This window comes from Neolamprologus multifasciatus, chromosome 4 (assembly GCF_963576455.1).
Source record: "Neolamprologus multifasciatus chromosome 4, fNeoMul1.2, whole genome shotgun sequence".
Lineage (NCBI taxonomy): Eukaryota > Metazoa > Chordata > Actinopteri > Cichliformes > Cichlidae > Neolamprologus > Neolamprologus multifasciatus.
Window position 1 is genome coordinate 24,458,806 of NC_140442.1, and position 15,387 is coordinate 24,474,192.

General features: G+C 41.3%; 1 long non-coding RNA gene across 2 annotated transcripts; it reads right to left on the minus strand.

The window, feature by feature from the left end:
• Positions 1-7,760: 7,760 nt before the first annotated feature.
• On the minus strand, positions 7,761-12,307 carry LOC146520560 (uncharacterized). 2 transcript variants are annotated; one of them, XR_014873812.1, is made up of 4 exons: positions 9,983-12,307; positions 9,838-9,900; positions 9,672-9,734; positions 7,761-9,560 (listed from the first exon to the last, which is right to left on the minus strand). It is a non-coding gene; the product is annotated as an uncharacterized LOC146520560 (long non-coding RNA). The 2 variants fall into 2 exon arrangements; XR_014873811.1 differs by lacking the exon at positions 9,983-12,307 and having other exon boundaries at positions 7,762-9,560; positions 9,838-9,956.
• Positions 12,308-15,387: the final 3,080 nt, after the last annotated feature.

Below are 15,387 nucleotides of genomic sequence, written 5' to 3' on the forward strand. Positions count from 1 at the left end.
TAAAACTGCAGCGTTTGACATATTCTAAATGGCACTGTTACACAGTCATTCTGGAGAATGTGTAAAAACAGAGCTGGACCTGTTTACTGTTCCCTACACACAGACTAGCATTGAGAAAAGTACATTTATCGAAATCCCACCTGTATCTGCAATCACTGATCGAGTTTTACATCTCATCGTCCGGTGAAGATTACCTGGATCTAAATGACTCATATATCTACACACGTGTGAGAATCACAAACGCTGATGGCTCAAACCTGGCTAGGGACGCTAATGTAGGATTTATTAATTATCCTGGATGCAGCATATTTAGTCAAGTTGATGTTAATTTGGGAGACCGACTCATTAGTCAATCATCCAACACATATCCATACAGAGGTGTGATAGAATGTCTTATCAATTATAATAAGGACACTTTAGACACACAGTTCAGCACAGGGTTATTCTGTAAGGATACCTCATCACACATGAATGACACATCTATAGAAGGAGAGAACCAGGGCCTGGTGACCAGAGGTGGCTACACAGCAAATAGCAGTATTGTTGTAGTACACCAGTACATGCAGACCTGTTTTTTCAAGAAAAACTGTTACTTAATGGAATCGACCTGTCACTGAAATTTGTGCGCTCTAAAGACGAATTTGCTCTCATGACAGCGGATGCCAATGCATACAGAGTTAAAATTGTCTCAGCCAGTCTCTTTGTCAAGAAAGTTAGTGTATCACCGACCGTCAGACTTGCACACAGCAAGGCATTGCACCATGCAAACGCAAAATACACGGTAGACAGAGTGTCTTTAAAGACGTTCTCCATACCTGCAGGGGCTAGAATATCAACAAATGACAATTTATTTACGGGTAGGATACCTAAATTTGTGATCATTGCATTTATAGACAATGAAGCATACACTGGCTCCTACCAGCGTAATCCATTTCATTTTGAAAACTGCGATATAGAATTTATGTCTTTATATGCTGATAGTCAGGCTTATCCTGCTAAACCATTCCAGCCAAATTTCCAGAGAAAACACTATACCAGAGAATTTTACCAGCTGATACAAACCACAGGAAGACATTTAAAGGACAGATCCTTAGCTATTACACGTGCTGACTTTGGTAACGGCTACACTTTATTCTGTTTCAATCTGGAAGCTGACGAAGGACATTCAGGGAATGTGTCGTTAATTAAAACTGGGAACGTGAGATTGGAAACCCGTTTCAGAAATCCACTACCCCGTACAGTGAACCTCTTGTGTTATTCGGTATTTGATTCAGTCATTGAAATATCTAACATGAGACAGGTGCTCTTGGACTACTATTGAGACAAAAACGGTCATGAACACTATAGAACTATCAGCCGTGATCGGCAGCATTATCAATAAAAACACACATTTCCTAGGCGTGTTAGCCTATGATCAGCTAACCACTGAACAGCTTCAAAGACTCCCTGCTATGGGTATTGTAAACACCCACCCTTCTACGATGCCCGGGGAACATTGGCTTGCTGTTTATATTTCGAGAGACAGACGCGGTTATTTTTTTGATAGTTTTGGTCACTCGTTAGACAGTTTTCCCCCAGCAATAAAGATGTTTCTTCTAAAAAACTGTTCCACTGTTTTATATTCAGGAAAACAAGTGCAGAACGACTTCTCCATCACATGCGGTCAACACTGTGTATTTTTTTTATATCATGTGCAAAATGGTGCATCTTATGAGCGTCTGCTTAACATGTATGGGTCTGATTTAATTTGTAATGATGCTATGGTGTGTCGATTTGTCAACAACATACAACCTGTTGCTGTATGCAGTGATTAAGTGTGTGTGCAATGCGGATACTGACATGTACTAATGAGAATAATAAAAACAACATGAGAGCATGATAATCGAGTCAATGGTATTTATTATCAAATCTCGTATATAAATATATATATATATATATATATATATAGATTCACAACATACATTGTTTAAACATAAATAAAAGAAATCAAACATTAACCAGTAATAAAAAAGAAAAACATATATTTAACAGTAATAAAGACATAATATATTTAACAGTAATAAAATAAAACAAAACAAAACAATTTAGCAGCAATAAGTGAAAAAACATTACAGTAGAAAAACACCAAACAGCAAATATTTTTAGCAGAAAAACAATTTCAGGTGCAATAAGAAAAAACCTGAATTCAAAAATCCAACCACTCTACAGGACCCCCCTTTAATTTGTTTTTTTTATTCGTTATTTTTTTTAGTGTACTATGTCGCAGCGGTCCGCCAGGGGTGATCTTTTTTGGTGTGTGTTTTAAAAAACCAGGGTCTTCAGACACTGTGTGATCGGTTTTATACATGGCGACGGTCTTACGTATGCCTGTGTTAGATATGGCTGATAATGGTACGTTTAAATCTGAGACAGCTTTTAAAAACTCTGTCCATCCGATAGGTCTCAAACCCTCAGAGGGTGTGTGTGTGGTTGTGACGCCTTTAATTAGATCATAAATGTGTGAACCAGGGATGGTGTGTTTATCAACAACAATTTCGCCTTTGTCGTTGTAAGAGATCAAGTGTGGCGAACGGCTCACCGCTGATAGAATAAGTTCTGCATTCCTCCTACTCCTTTTAGGTATGTGTGTTAAAACATTCTCCGCAACAAGATCCCTCACCCCTGCATCACCATGAACAGGCGATGTGTCCGCCGACTGGGGTTGCACATCCCTGTTAAATTGTTCAGGTAATGATAAAGAAAAAAATACATTCTTTTCACGGGCACCTTGTCTCACAAGGGTAAGGTATCTTTGGAGAATATCGCTGTATTTTTTAGCCTTCTCATACACATCTATGTCAGAATCTTGTAACACTTGTAACATCTCCTTGTCCAACTCGTTCTGAGACTGTTGTCTGATGCTGCCTGTTTGCTGCTGCTGCTGCTGCTGCTGCTGTTGCTTTATTAAGTCCAACTGGTGTTGGGGTACCAAAAACATCTTTTGTACATGTTCCATTTTCACCTGTTTACTATCAGACTGGTTATGAAAGGGATTGCAGCCCCTAATAGCGGTAGTAAAAACCCTCCAGATTGGTTGATTGTCTTTCTCTTTTTCAAAGTTTTTATTTTTTTGTCTGCAATCAGTCTGATTATTGATTTTTTCTTTTTCAGCTGTCTGTACTGCTGATTGGTCAGTGGAATGTTACCATGCAATACATTAAAGGCTATCTCACACAGCGCATTGATAAAATCTAAGTTTGAATTACTAATAATAACTCTGCGTAGAGTAGGGGGAGCCCTGTATATCATCTCCAACAGAGACAGATTCCTCCGCATGCGTGATGACATCCTTTCACCTCTTTGCTGATTTTTGTTTTGGAATGTAAACAACCGGACGCTCTGATAGTAAATTTGTTCTGAGTCTTAAATAGTCCGGGGTCTTAGCTTTATAGTCTATTAAAAGATACCCGTATGTTGTGGATGTGGCATCATTAAACGCTTCTATAAAATATTTAGTATTACCCGGAAACATTTGCCTACCTAAAAGCATAACCTGATATTTATCTCTCGGATTTTTAAACAATATTAGGTAGTTAGTGTTCAAGGAAATGGTTCTACTGGATTTTCCTTGAATAAACAAATTTTGAACCAGATATATACAACTCAAATTCCTATGATGCACATACTTTGTGAATACATTTTGTACTTCTAAATTGTTAGCTGCATCGTTCATTACATCGTCTATAATTAACAAATTGTTCTTTTCTGCAGGAAGAAGGGTGTCATCAGCAAGAGATTCGGGTATACCGTTAACAAAGTTTATGTCTCTTATCTTAAGAAGCTGGTCATATAATGGCTGCCAGCATGAGTATATATATACAATATTGTCAATGCTGCATGATATAATCCTGGAAGAATTTTCAATTATGCTTTTAACAAAAAAAGTCTTGCCGCAGTTACTGGGACCGCTGACCACCATACTGAACGGGTGCTGCAACCGGGCGTCAAACCCCTGTTCTAATTTAAAATCCATAAGGTACGGTTGTATAGTCTGGGAGCACACGGCGCTTATTGTAAACAACTTTAACTTTTTTCACAATGGTTTTATTCTTCAAATGAAGCTTCTTTTTATCGCGTCTAATGCTATCAGACACGGCAACTAGGTGTGCGTCTGATGTCTGATTGGTTACAAACTTGTGGACTAAACCTTTCAAGGAGTCGTGGGTGACAACTTTTGAGTTTAGTGCGTTCAGTGTCACGCCTTTACATTTGACCTGGGTCTTGCCCAGCGATGTGTGATACGCGTAGCATTTTGGCCCACCGGAAACAAATTCCGCTATGTAATCCTCCACACCACCCTCTCCACAGTCTAATTCACTTGTGAGATCCCCCAGAAACGGACCTAGAGGAGGCATCCACTCGCCAGGGCGTGCCGTGAAAATGACACTGTCCGTGTCACAATACAGCACGCGCTGCTGCAAGTTGTCTAGCAAATCATACAGCATGAGTCTGGCGTGTGCAGTGGTCATGGCCCCGACAAAGACATTAACGTCCTTGACACGGGAAGCTCTACCATCAGCATGCCGCCACTGCACCATTGCGACGTCGTCAGAGATGAAACAAAACTGACGCACGTCGTACTGGTCGCTAAACATTAGCTGGCTAAATCTGGAAGGGTCTGTAATGAGCTCAGATGACGCCATATTTGACCTCATGCTGAAACGACCCCATAACGAGTTTAGCAACAGCTTGTTACAGTTACGAACAGCTTTATTTACACAAATCTTGGATGGGTCTAGCATTATTCCCTCCTTCTCATAATACTCGTCTATGTACTTCTTCTGTTCGTCAGGTGTCTTGACGTGTTCAGGATACCCCGAGGCCTCCTGTTTGAGTTTTAGGAAGGCTTTCACATAGTCTTTAAACAATGTGTCGGTCTTATTGGGGAAATGCCACACCTCATCAATAGCAAGAACCCTGTATCCCTTCTCAACTGCTTTTTCAAGCTCAAATGAGACCCATGTGCCTTTCAACACCCGCTCACTGTCCCTGTGCCCACATGCAGTATGCTGGTTTTGGTCTTCAGCACACATGCTGCAGAGTGGAAACATCAGTTTTCCGTGGCACCTGTAGGGAAGGACGGGGTGAAAAAAACCCTTAGGGGGGAGCACTGTGCATTTAACAAAGCCGAAATAATTTTCTAGCTTGTCAAAGTTGGTGTAAATGACTTGAGGGTGTCCTACAGGATAGTCTTTTTTAGACTGCACTGTGGGATAGAGACTGGTGAAGTCGTAGTAAAATATTTTTTCATCACAACCAGTCTTGTGGTACAGCTTTATAGCATTTGTGCGACCTCCAAAAAGGGCGTCTCGGGGATTCATGCGTTCTGGCTTTCTGTATGTGTGCATGAAAGCCACAACTGTAGGGTCTGTCTGCTTCAAGGCAGCCCATTCACATTCCCACATCACTATTACGCTCACACTGTGTTGTGATCTCAGTGCATCAACTTTGTCACAAAACATGCGATGCAGCAGTCCATAGGATGCTTTGCTGACAGGATTAACTTCACTCTCGGGGTAACATTTAACACAGCCGTGGTGAAAACATCCTGCAAATTCATAAGCTGTATTACTTGTGGGGTCAAAACCGTCCACAAAATACGGTCCAACCCTCTGTTCGCCTCCTCTGAGAGCATGTTTTACCACTTTGTTGGTGGTGTGGGACACGTATTGAAGCCATTCGATAGAGACGTTAGAAAACGTCTTATTCTGCTCAACGTATGCCCCGTCATACGTGAGAGCGAGCGTGTCTCTAGGCAGAAACAGCGTTTTATACACACCCATACTAAATGCAGCCAAGGTGGTATACATGAATGGATCAACTTGTGTACAACCCAGTAACATGTCACGATAAATGCAGCATGCTTTACGCAGGACATCAACATCGTTAACACAGTAACGCCTGAGTTCAGCCTGAAAATCAAAGGGATTCTGTGAGGCAACCTGGTACCATTCCATGAATCGCACCTTATCGCTTTCAGACATGTGCTCATAGCCGTAGAAGGAGGGGTCTGGGTACGGGCACACATAATGCTCATTATCCCTCGTATTAAACCTGTGTGGGAAATGGCCCTTCTGCAGGTCTTGAAAACCTAAAGCAGAGGGTATTTTGGCAAGGCCCATGGGCAAAAAGCTGAACGAATCAATCCATCGCTGGTCATAGTCCCTGTCATACATCAAAATCACACGACTGCCGCTCATTATGACACTAGGTGTTATGCACTGTCTGACAAAGTACTCGAGGAGTATGTAGTTGTCAAAGCCAGATGCATTATGTGCTATGAACGTGTACCCACGAAACCTTGGGCGTCTGTAATGTTGCACAAACGCCTCCACACACTTTAATGTGTTAAATGTGAACTTATTGCCCTTCAGATCAGACGCACACACAAAGTTAGCCTCGTGTTTACCGTTGTGGTACCTAGTCTCGAAATCATATAAAATGTATTTATCGCTAGGCTTCTGTTTTTCAACAGGCTGTATGAAACACTGATGGTCGGAGTCTCCGGGTAATTTAGGCTCGCGGCAGTGCTCGCATCTAGGCTGGGCACATCTGTGTGGCGATTTCTTGGATTCTCTATATGTGGTGCCACAGTGCATGCAATTTTCATATTATCACAGGGGATCATGTTGTGTTTTAATTCAGGTAATTTGTGTTGCTGGTAACAGTGTTGTGATTTGCAGATGCGGTTACAGTCGCTGCATTTCACTGTGGGACCCCTGTGGTGTTGACAGAGTGTATAACATGTAGGGATGGGTACCGGTATCCGGTGCCATCATGGCACCGGTTCTGACATAAACGGTAGTAACCAGACCGAAAAGCAGCGCACATTTCGGTGCTTTTTTTTCCTGAGCTGTGATACACTTTCTTCTTCCTTACATTTCTATTGGCGGTTGGCAAACAACTGAAAGGTGCATTACCGCCACCAACTGGTATGGAATGATACACTTTAGATTCTAGCCAATCATTTTACGTTTCGAGGATAGTAGGCGGGTCCAGGTACGTACGTTCTTTTAGAGCAGAGCTACAGATTAAAAATGCCCAAGGCAAAGCGGTCAAAAGTCTGGCTGTACTTCACAGCAAAAGATGCAAACTCAGCAGCCTGCAACAAGTGCTTTAAGCTGATACTGTCAAAGGAGGTCACACTTTAAATCCGATGAACCTAGCCCTGCCAGTGTAGCAGAAATGATGATGGCAGCAGCAGCCGTTCTTCTCTGCGTGAGTAGCTTAATGTTGTTCGTGTGTAATTTACGTTGAGTAAGCTAACCGCGTTATTAAATTAATGCATGTAACGTGAACTAGCAAACACCATCATAGCTACATGCAGCTGTCTTCTTGTTTGGTGGCAGATACTCCCTTCACCCTGGCCAAAAAGGCTAAAATGACCGAAGAAAAAGTGGAAAACAGCTAAACATGAGAGGTTTTTGGACAAAGTTTGTGTTTTTTCCATTGTTTAAGCACTGCTTCCAGCCCAGAGTGATACCATATATGGCCTATACCTGCAGAAAAGACTAACATTGTTATCTTTTTACAAAAAAAACAGCTGAACATGAGAGGTTTTTGGACCAATTTTGTGTTTTCCATTCTTTAAGCACCGGTTTGGGCACCGTTTAAGCACCGGCACCGTTTCAAAAGTACCGGTTTGGCACCGGTATCGGATAAAACCTAAACGATACCCATCCCTAATAACATGTGTTACATCTATGTTTACAGCTATGGTGTAATGCTGTATTACATGTACTGTAACAGAAATTACACACATAGGATGCACCAAGAAAAGCGGTCGGGTTTAAAATCATGTGGTAATGTTGATTATGGAGATACATCATCAACGTGTTTGTGTTTGGCTCTTCATGTGTGAAAAAACATTCCAGGCGTTTACGCCCTTCTGTGTGGTAATAGATTACAATCTTAATGTTGAAGTTCTTCTCAAATTTACTGACATCAGTGAATGATACTTGCTGTGTGTCGCATAGACCTACTTCAGCATGCATCTGTTTAGCTGTAGCGAGTTTTTCTAGCTCAGAGGCTGATGAGTTTAATGAATGTGCTATACATAGGGAGAAGCACAAATTGTTGTGTGTGTTGTTTGGTGTGTATAAATGTCTGCCTTTCTTTGAGAGAATCTCATCATAAGGGATTTGTGCCAGTCTTAAGCGAGCCCCACCACTACTGTTCTGAGCTACCGTGACAATAAACTCTAATTCATCATCACCGATAGATTCATCATTACTCTGCATAACTTGTGCAATTCGATCGAGAAACAGCTCCGGATCATACCGATCATCAGCGTTTAAAACAGCCTGAACATCTGAAGCCAGCGAGGGGCCACGCAGGACCACGTTTAGAACACTGCCCTGTTGAGATCCAGCCACAGCTCGGTCTACCACATTGGCTAAGCACTCGCGCACTCGCGCAGGTACTTGTTCTGGATGATCAAGACTTATACCCCTAAAATCAAGGCGCTCACGCAATTCGCGAGCATTAAAATTAGGTATCTCTCTAATGTGTGGCTGGGAGCGCCTGCCAGATCCAGATTGCACAACGGGCTCAATCACGATAGTATCACTTTGTGAGAAATTTACAATGACTGAGGGGGTGTGTGGTGTTGCAGCGGTGCCCGGACACGCATGTGTGTCTGTAGTACTAGTAGAAGCGGTAACAGACTCAATAACACCAGCAGCAGCAGCAATACGGTTAGCATCAGTAACAACAGTGGTCCGAGCAACACCTGATGTACTATCACTATTATTAACAACAACAATAGCCCCATCAGCAATAGCAGGCGTAGGAACAGTCTGACAAGGATGTGTATCAGATGAGGCTGATGCAGGCACACTATTAAGTCTAGCTATAATATTGTCTAATTTGTTATTTGTTTCTTCAGCCCACTGCATAAAAGTCTCTAAGTCAAAACATCTAACAGGAGTGGAGGTTCCGTTATTATGCTTAAATAATTTATTTGGAGGGTCCATGGTCTGGATTTTAAAAGTCAGGGACTTGAAATTTTGCTGCAGATGATGTCTAATGTACTACACACTTTTTTTATGAATTTGGTAAACTGTTGCCTTTGTACCTGTGCTTCTTGGTGGTATTGATTGAGTCTAGCTTCAATCAAACATAATTTATCAACTAATGAAGCTATATGACTCTGTTCAGCAGGTTGAGCGTCTGAAACCTTCATGTAAGCATCATACGCCGCTGATATTTGAGAGTCTGTTATACCGTCGTCTTCAAAATCTACGTGTGAATCAATGCTATTTCTGACACATTCTGGTGTGGTGGGTATATGAACAAGATCAAAATCTGATATACTGTACTCAAAAACATCAGAGAAATCACGAGGCAAGCACTCACTCGGGGGTGTTGCAGGACCGCTGATGAAGATCGCTTCTGACTCTCCACTGTTGCACAAAGCTCCAGGTTTTTGTTGTTCTGGGAGGTCGATACTGCTTAAACATTCCAAAAACGTCTGGAGTACGGTGTCCTGATCATTATGAGGTGGGGTACTGTGCTGCAGTCTGTGAAGATAGATATGTGTTAAAACATTTATACATGTACCCATTTCAAACAGAATAAGCGTGTCTCCCTCTCTATCTCTTTTTATCTAATTTATATATACCTATGCTTACCTTGTAGTGTGCGTTATTCCCGACGGCCCTGGTTCTCCACACATAAGGTTCTCTGGCGTGGCTCTGTATGTGTAAAACGGTCGGTTTTAGAACATTTGGAATTGTTTAAACCCATTTGCTGTTTTTTTTTTAAAATACACAATTATACATCCCGTTGTATACATACCTTTTGTAAGGATGGGCTCTGTGGTCACGGTGTCTGAATGTTTTCCTGCTCAGTTTGTTAACCCTGGAACAAATCAAAGAAAAACTCTGTTATTATATAATTTAAAACAATCGCAAGCTTAAAAATCGCGTAATTCTGTACACACCTTGTGCCTGTTAGAGAAGTTGTTCCATCTGTAAAAGCACCCGTTTCTAAAGAAAAGGGTCCTGTGCCGTTCTCCCGAACTCCTAAAAATTAAGCTTTTGTTTTAGGAAAAAGATAGTTTGAATATCCTATAATATGTTAACATAACACTTTTAAAAATACAATAATAGGTTTTGTTTTACTTACCGTTTAAGATGTCCATGTTATAAAGAACGATGTTAGTTTTGATGATCTCAAAGAAAATGGTGTTGTCGCGACGAATGCAGAGTTCACCCTGAGCCCAGCATGGCTCTCAATTAAATACCATCTCCAGGAACAATGCCAGTACACAGCTGTTTCACACCTTAAGGTTCACACTCCCTTGCTACTTCCCAGAGTCCTCCAATAGATGAATGTGGGGTCCTCTGACGTTCCTGTTTCCCGCCAACATCCTTACTACACCCCCTACCATTTGTCTAGGCGGCTTTGTCTTAGTTCAACATTCCGAAATCCCGATTTTAAAATAAAATGATCGCATCAACCCTGGAAAGAAACCCAGTAGATGTGTGAAAAAACTAGTTAAATTAAAACTGAGGGGATTGATTAAATAAAACGCTTGTGAACATGCCGACATTACCCATTCAGAAGAAATTCCCACTTGTGCCGTTTTTAAAATAAATTGCATGCATCGCAGCAAGCTGAGATATTGTCAGATTTATAAAATTAGTCTGACTAAAACACTATTACCAACACATTTGACTAGATGTATATAAAAAAAACCATCCCCTCTTTGTTAAGGAACACTGCGAACCAAAACAGCTTCCACTCCACTCAGCTTCAAAACAAAGAATTGCTTTTAAGAACACATATGTCTGCATAACTGAATGTCGAGATACACCTAAGTGATAAAAATAGTTTAATTAAAAAACCCTATGGTTTGATTAAATTAAAACCCTGTTAAAAACACAAACTCATATAACCACCCCCCTCTGACGCCCTGTGTGTTCCCATACATGAAGTAGCCTCAGTACACACCTGTTTCACACCTTAAGGTTAACACTCCCTTGCTACTTCCCAGAGTCCTCCAATAGATGAATGTGGGGTCCTCTGACGTTCCTGTTTCCCGCCAACATCCTTACTACACCCCCTACCATTTGTCTAGGCGGCTTTGTCTTAGTTCAACATTGCGAAATCCCGATTTTTAAATAAAATGAATTAAATAAATGGGCAAAAAAAGTGCAAGTGTATTACTACTTTGGGGATTAGCTTTTCTACAGTGAATAAAGTCTCAGTGTTTACTGTTTTTATTCCCCGATTTTAGTTTTAAATACAAAATAAAGGCCCCCAATCAGGAACATGCACAGCCCACCCCCACACCCCCCAAAAAAGCTAGAAACGGGCCTGGTGATCATTATGCACTTGAGTTAATTTGAGATGGAGGATACTCTACTTATTAGCAAAAACTGAACATTTTTATCCCAGCTGCAAACTTTGGTGACATGTCTGCCACAAGATCATTTAATACACACTAAAGAAAACATTATTATAGGTAACATGCTAGTTTAAATGACGTCATGCACAGTTTACCCGTTTAAAGCTACAGTGCAACAGTCTAACATGCAAGTATAACTCCCACGTGCACAGGCCTAAATGGGAGTTTTTAATGCTTTTTATCCACATTTATGTCGTCTATATTTTCACGTTGCCCTGTTGCAAAGTGAACTCTTTCTGAGTAAATATTCAAAACTTATTGAAAATGGTCATAAAAGCTCACATTTTCCATGATGGATGATGGTTGCTGGGTCGCTTTCCTCCGTGACATGGGAGTTGGACACTTGTAAGGCTGCAAGAAGTCTTGAGCAGAAAGTTGTCTTACTTTTGCAGAAATTTGCAGAAATCCCTTGTAGCTTTGCACAACACGTTGAGTGAAAAGTGTCTGAACTATACCAAAAGATGCAATGCAAATAGAACCTGGAGACGCATAGCAACCACGCAACCTGTCATGTTAAATCACGCATTTTTGTACCTACTATTAAAAATCACTGTAATAATTGTTTTTAGTGAGTTTTTCCCTCAGTTCAACCTCAGTTATGGCGGCTTTATTAATATTTAGGCATCCACATAATTACTCCATCAAAGTGGTGCGTATGATCATATGAAAATACGTCAAAACAGCGCAAAAGTGGTTTTATTTGCCGCATCATATCACAGCAGCTCATTGTATTTGAAAACTACTGGATTTCATAAGTTGTGCTTATTTTATAAATGGCCCGGAGAGTAGCAAATTCTCTCTTTCTACTCACTGTACCGAACCCGCTGCACTACCCACTTTCATCGATAGGTGTCACCATTTTACCGTGGAACCAGCTATGTACAGCTCCAAAGTCAATCGCTATAGAGATCTGTTGCAGTAATAACTTCTTTCCAGAAGGTGTCTGTATAAAAATCACTGTTATGCTCTGTCAGTTTGCAGTGCCTTAGTCTCTGGTGACATTTTTGTTGGCTCATGCTCATGAATCCACAGGCAACGCACTTAGGGTTGCCAACTCCCTGAAAAATAAATAAGGGACACCTCGTGGCCAGGGCCGGGAAACCCAGTTGTCTTCACCCTTCCCAGTGTGGTGAATTTTTTAGCTCTTTTTTTGTGTGTGAATTTTTTTTTTAACCATTTGACTTGAATTTGATTTAAGTAGATGCATATTCTTTGTGATATCAAGACATGGGAAACAAAAATCATTTAGGCATTTATTTTTAGCTCAAAATGACAACATTAACACAATAAAACAGGTCTCTTTCTTAAACAGACGCCTGTCATGCTTAACTTTTGAGAATAAAAGTAAATCTTTCTTTAAAAGAACTCTGTCCTGCTTAACTTAAAATTATATAAATTAATAGAAAACAATAGAAAGAAAAATATTCTTGTAACAGTGCACATTTAGTGCATTTAGTGCAATTGGCTTCAGTAGAGGCATTATTTCAGCTTTTGCTCCCGTTTGTAAACCCACTTGTTCCCATGATTACGCATCATAACTCATCATCATTATTCATCTATGTATTACTTTTATGTATTACTCATCTATTTGTTGTAATCTATCCTTGCAGTTGTTTATTACACAAAATAAATTATATTATCACACTTCTGGCCACATAGCGCTGATATTCACAGCACATGCCCATTTTAAACTTAACCAGAGGGTTTAAAAACAAACAAACCAGTGTTTACATACCATATCTGCTTCTGCCGTGGCCTGGTGGACAAAAATTGGTTAAGGGTTCCCCGAGTTTTCAGGCCCCTCATGTTCTTCATGTGCCCACCATTAGAAGCATGCCTATGGAAAAAGTGCGCCGGCACACAGTGCAGTGCGCTTTATAGGTGTTATCGTGCACTTTTCCAGCCAGGTGTTTTCCTTTTCCCATTCTTCCCTGTACTTTTGCAGCCTTTTTCTTTCTTTCTCTGAGAGGAACAAACATTGCTGGTCTAATGCTGGGCTTACACTGTGCGATTTTTGGCCCATTTTGAGCCGATTTTTGAGTCGTGCGACCAATTTGGTGATCGGCCCGATTTTGGCCTTCATCGTGCATGTGTAGTATACGTGGGGTAACGAGAAGCGATTAACACCTCACGACCAGCTCCCATCATCAATTGCTCGTGAGGGTGTCACCGCAGCCGCTCACACTGCTCACGCGCAAACACGTAAACGTCGGTGAAAAAGACGGAGCAGCACGGCTGTGCAGCGTGTGATCTGGACACAAGCGATGGAGGCACAACTTATAGAACTTTGGAAAGCTCATCGAGCCTTTTCGATGTGGCATCACCAAATTATCACGACCACAACAACCGTGAAAATAGTTGGATTAACATTGCTGCTCAATCACAGCTGCCTGATCAGTGTTTTTCATTAGCAATTTAGCAAAGTTGATGGTGGTGTGTGTCTGTGTGAGTGAAAGACAGAGAGGGAGAGCGAGCGACAGATTTTCTATTATAACCTTCATTTTATGGAGGCACGGTGTGAGCACTCGGGTCGCATCAGAGCATCGGGCGGTATAGTGTGAGACCCTGCATCGTGACCTACGAACTTATAACCCATGCGAGCCAATCGTGCAGTTTGAAAATCGCACAGTGTTTGCAGCTTCAGGTGTACTGTCGTCTGAGACTTGCACCGCAGTGTCGGCATTTGTTTCCCCGTTGGCCATGCTTTTTGTTGTGGTCATCTGTTGTCTTCCGGTATTTTCTCCGCAAGCGACCTTTCCTCAACCAATGAGATGAGCGGTAATCTGAATTATCATACTCGAATTGTCATAAGTGCGCTGTCAGCTCATTGGTCACAAAGCAGGAGCGGGGCTGGGAATTATGTTTTCAAACAAAGCGTTAATTACATTAAAACTTATAGACTACTTTTGATTCTCACTGTATTACGGGACAAAGTGCGCCCCTTTTCAGCTCAATACGGGACGTGTACTTTTGTTTCTAAATACGGGACGATTCCGTTTTTTAGGGGACGGTTGGCAACCCTAAACGCACTGTCTGTCCCAGCCTCAGAAATGGATTTAAGACGTTTTAGTTTGATATATCACCCTGTGGTCAGTTTTTGACATTCGTTTTGTTGCGGTCTTCAAAACAGAAAACAGTTACATCTGAAAGAAGATTTTAAATAAAACAAAAAGGGACAATTATATAATACATAATAATACATAAATGTAAATTGTCTGTTTTTTATACAGCACTTTTCTGCTCCACTTGCACTGTAGGAGCCATAATTGAATGTATTGAATTTTTTGATGATCACTGGGTTTTCATTTGTTTTGGTTGTTATGGTGATGTGTAATGGGAGTCACGTGCTAGCGGTGACATTAAGAGGGCGTTGTCAGTCTGTCATTCACTGGTTTTGATTTTGACAGAGAGGAGGGCTGGGTAGCCGTACTTTTTGTTGACCGCTGCACAACATGTTTTGTCTTGTTATATTAGAGCCTGTGACATTGTAAGAGTCCAAATCGCGAGATGACATTACTCTGTAAACACTTTAATAAACAAGAAAACAATTCCACCTTTCGCATTATTGCGTAAACTTGACAGCGCGTCAGGCAAATAGGCGGGCTCCATTCCCGGCCTCTAGCGACTGTGGAAGTCGCTACAATTTTAGTCAACAAAAAACGGCATTCTGGAGAAGCAAGCCGCAAGCAGGATCAAAGAAATCAGATCAAGGAACCTGAAAGACGCCAAGTAAGTGCAATGCATCTGAATGAGTGAGCCAGCAGCACCGACACACCTGACGCAATTCTGAGGAGCGCAGGTAAGAAGACCTGTGCATGTCTGGTTGTGGAAAAGGAAGCCACATTGCATTAGCGCTGAGATGTTTCAAGAAGAGACACTGAATGGAATGAATGTTGGTTAAACGTGCAACGTGTTGCTGCGCTCTTGGATTGATG